At 35.2% G+C, this 5,000-nt stretch overlaps 1 pseudogene; it reads right to left on the reverse strand.

The window, feature by feature from the left end:
• Positions 1-499: 499 nt before the first annotated feature.
• The window catches only part of LOC137643226 (DE-cadherin-like), a 94,084-nt pseudogene continuing 89,583 nt past the window's right edge, over positions 500-5,000 (reverse strand).

Raw genomic sequence — 5,000 nt, forward strand, 5'->3', positions numbered from 1 at the left:
GCAAAGAAAATATAGACAAAATATTTATAAAAAAATATAGAATAAACTACAGTTAAGACTAATGACCATTCTATAAACAGTAACATTTCCACTTTCTATAAAACCCACTCATATTGTTAGATAACCTGATTATTCTCTTTCCGAAATTCTCTTCAACAAGAAAATGACTGGCTAAGCAAATCATCTATTCTGGTTTCGAGTCCTATGATCGATTCAACACACAATTTCTATCTTATACAGGAGGTTATCACGGCAGTGCAAATTTCACCCACAGACATTAACCGTGTAAATAGATGTTTATAGTTTTAAACATTCACGAGTAAAAACGTGTAAGAAGATCAATAGGATCTTTAATTCATTTAGATTAATAAAGTGGCATAAATTGCAATATATATATATATATATATATATATATATATATATATATATATATATATATATATATATATATATATATATATATATACATAATCACATGGATCTACGTAAAGTACTCTTTAAATACATTGTGAGATGTAATGAACAAAATATTAGATCATTCAGTATAAAAATAAACAAAATATAAAACTGCATTCTATATTATTTTGTGGTAGAATTGAGTTCATTATCAAGATAAAATGGGGAAACACTGAGAAGAAGACAATTGAGAGTGTATTTTGACAGTAACATTTCTCTTCATCGATTACAGTGAATCAAGTATTCTAATATTGAAAGGCGAATTCCTAACGGATGCCACATTATTTCAAAATTAACTTCGCAGGTGTCGCTGGCTCCTGTCTGCCCTTTTTACTTGTGGATGAGAAATAGACCGATGTAATAAGGTACTCCATCCCTTAGAGATAAAAGGACAGAAGACTCAGTAAACATAATTTACTTATTCTAACGAATTAACACACTATTGAAATCGTTGCAATCCGCAACATCTGTATGGTATATACACAGCTAAGTGTGGGGCATATTTTGAACATTTCTTGAAAATAGCATCATTCTTTAAAAAAAATTGCGGTAATGAAGATGCCGATGCACTCAGTAGTAAACAAAAGGTAGATTTATATAAACTGTTTTTCTTTTTCCTGAAAGAGCTACAGACAAGTATCAGAAATATCACTATACTGGAGTCGTTTTCTTTTAGTTTGTCGTACCAATGAAATCATTCCTCGACAACCATAATAAGCCTTCCTTTAGCTCAGAAATTTTAGCAAAATCATTCGCTGCAGTTTTTAATAAATGTAATTTTAAGTTCTTGGTAATTTAGGGAGGCTAAAAAAATATTTCCCTACAACCCTTCAGTGCAGAGGAATCTTTTCTGTACTCCGTAACTGTCACAAAACACTTACTGTATACAGTTAATCGTAACAGCTGTTATAATCTTACTATTTCGTTGTCATTACTGAAAAAATGATACAAGCGCTTGAGAGATTCTGGCATTCTGCAGCAGCCATTGTATCAACACACTACTTTTAGTATTAGAATGTTACAGTTGAAATCACACATTCAATATCAATCTTAGAAGAGACTCTTTCAATTATCCCACTGAACCTCCTCAGGACATGATTTATATGTGCAATTTTTATTTCAAAAGTGATTGTAGGTTTCTAGTTGAAATATTCCCTTTTGTTAAGCAAATATCATCATACATCACATCAACTATTTCAATACAGTTCGAGCAGAATTACACAAGATGTCCACATGGTAACAGCTGTATATCAAATAATTGAATATTCCACCGAAACTTCAGGACATATTTTATAACCGTCCACGTACGTTGAGACATTTCAGTATAAATGGACATGAAATATTAGAATATCTAAACACACTTCCTTACTTGTAAAATTTACAGTATCCTTCCACGAGTTCCTGATCATACTGGGTAAAAGAAATATTAAAGTAGATCATAAATGGAAATTATGTAAAATAGAAAACGAAAAGGTTTATCCCTAATCTTATATCTCTTTCGCGTTACTGAAAAACTTAGCAAATCGTGTATTTTAACTTTAATATAAAACACACTAAGTTTCGTAACAGGACATTTTCTATATGCAAAAGGGGACAGTAGTGAGGACATTTTATACACTAAGCCATTATTCATTAACAGCTGATGTTCCACTATACTAATCACTCCAGAAGAAGATTAATTCTTCTTAATCTTCTCTTTTTATGTTGGACCTTTCAAAAGTGTACTGGCGTACTTATCATAAATGCAAATTTATTTAACAGCAACTAAATCAGCACCAAGTTTCCACACCGCTTTTGCTGTTCTTAGTAGTAGTGACCATTTCACGACAGTCCTTCAATGGCGTCTGATTCTGTCCATCACCTTCAGTAGGGTTAAGTTTGATGATACCTTTAGGTGGAGCTTTCAAGGTCATCGCTCCTGAAACCCCACAGTAGTTTTTCTTCAAGTTGACGTCACCGTTTCTTCTAAGTAGAGGCGAAGAGGGATTAGAAGACGAGGGAGAACCAGTGGCGTTCTTCTTCTTCAAAGAGGCAGGTAAGGTGTAGAAGTTCGCCGTTTCATTCGTAGTGAAACTGACGGAGGACTTCTTGGGGTTGATGGTGGCGGTTGCTGGTACGGGCGCCATTGTCTCCTTTGGGAGATCAGGAAACTCATACTCGCTGTCTTCGTCTTGGTCCGATTCTCGTCCGTATATCTGGGCGATCTTCTCGAAGCGCTGACACCAGTCGTTCTTGTAATCGAAAGGGATGTCGCTCTTGGACGATCCTGTGGTGGAATGGAAGCCTAAAATCAGAAAGAAATAATTACGAATGTGTCCAGCTTCGTTGGGCAATCCTTTTAACTTAAGAAATGCACTGCTAACTTGAAGTTGCATAGCTATGGTACCAAAATGTGCAATTGTGGAAAATTCAGAAAAATAGTACTTGAAAAAAAAAAACTATAGTGAACAGTACATAAAAATCAATCATTCTCAAAAGTCAATAAATGTAAAGCAGGGCTTTAAAGTCTGCAATGTCAAAATACCTAATACAAATGAATACATTATATACAGCCAAAAGAAAGAATGCTGAATCTGATTCTTAATCTATATTACTAGCTATATCTAACGTAAATATAGAAATTAATATTATCAGTTCGCATCCATATTGCATTTCGTGAGCACAAAATGAATGAAATACCAGCAAGCAAACAAACACGCTCATGGCTGGGTAGGCTACAGGCACACAGACTCACGCACCATGCATAACCTGGAAAGGTACTTTTGTTTAAGCTTTCGGGTCCCTTATTTTGTTTCTCTCTTAGAATGAATTACAGGGAAAAGGTAGAAGTGAAGTTTTAAGAACCAGTTTAGGAGAGAAATGGCTGTAATTTTTTGGTGAGATGAGGATGTTTTAGAAGGCAAACTACTCATCCTTAGACAGAAAAATCAGTATTCTAGATAAATTCTCTCAAACTTGGTAAAAGAATATAATAAAACAGTGATAAGATTTTCTATCAATGGTAAAGCTATAAAAGCACCCATTTCGTTGTAAATAATTATATACTGCGCCGAATGACTTCACGCAAGTGAGCTACGACAAGAATAAAATGGGTAAAGTCACACTGAAGGGATTTGGTCTATAGAAGGAAGCGTTACTGTATCGATGAATCAGTGTAACGTCATAAAGGTAAGAAACTAAGGAAAAGACTATATTTGTATTAGAATGAAATTAATGAGTTATTAATACTTTTTCTATTGGTAATCATCCACTTTAAAAAGTTAATAGGTAGTAGCATACTCTATAGGTATAGAATACTGGAATGCTTTAAAACTAGAGAACGTAATACTCTGGTTGTATTACACTAGAGCCCATCAATTTTTTACAAATAAAGTAAAAATCTTTCTACGTAAAAAATATTAGTATTGGCTTTAAAACTGTCAGTACAGGCTTTTGCAGTAAATGCATTTTGAAAAACCAAAATAAGGAGGACATTATGAATTATGACAAAATTTATATGTTATTTCTTATACCATTCATTTCACGCACCTTTTTCTTTAAGGATGAAGAGGGAAAAGAGAAAGACGGAGCATCTGTTTTCTTTTGCCGTATTCCATCATAATTTCAAGACATTCAAGGCATATTATTTTCAAAATCTCTTCATACCATGACTGGTATGTTTCCTCTTTGATATGAACCCCAAAAGCAGTAGTCCTCACTTGAAACTTTCAGGCAAACTCTTACTATGTCACTCGACTGGGAACTTCCAGAACACAATCACCTACTTTGTATGGAGGGAATATGACTACCCCCTCCCCCCTCAGTGTATATACTCGGAAATATTAGTGTTATGAGCCTCCCCAAATATCAGAATGATATCTCTATATAAGGCAAGCAAACCATACATAAATCTGAATGAGCCAGCTAAAAGAGAGATACATATAACACCTAAGCAAGTAAAAATGACAGCGGTAAAGCATAGGTACAGTAATTGATGCTTCAAAGGCAAGCTTATAATAATATGATGCCATGCCTAAACTGTTGATAGATCACAGGTTCAATTTCAAGGTCCTCAAATATGGTTACACAAGTGAAAATGTTAGACGAAGAATCGGGAAGGAAATTAATCTTAATTAAAATGTTTAAGGTTAAAGTTTACCTAAAGCTAAGGGATGCTGTTTATACCTGCACCGCTAACATCACACAAGAATAAAGCCACTTCCACGCGTGAGGTAATTACAGGAAGGGTACTCTGATTTGCCCGCAATTATCCGGCTTTGAAACTGTTACAAGATCAAACAGTTCAAGGCATCGAGTAGCCACAGGCAGGTGAACACATGACTTGGGCCAGACGTCGGGCAGAGGAGCAAGTTGTATCTGGCAACGTCGTCCCTAGTCAGGCACCCATCCAATGCCTCAACAACGGGCACGGATACTTTGACGATTTGCCCGTGGTTTCCTCGTCTATGACGTCATCTACACTAGTGATCGTCACTCATACAACGAAATGGGTAACAGTGTCAGCTGGCCGTGCATTTGCCTCTCGTGCGGAAAGGGCTTAAACA

The sequence above is a fragment of the Palaemon carinicauda genome, chromosome 6 (genome assembly GCF_036898095.1).
Source record: "Palaemon carinicauda isolate YSFRI2023 chromosome 6, ASM3689809v2, whole genome shotgun sequence".
Classification (NCBI taxonomy): domain Eukaryota; kingdom Metazoa; phylum Arthropoda; class Malacostraca; order Decapoda; family Palaemonidae; genus Palaemon; species Palaemon carinicauda.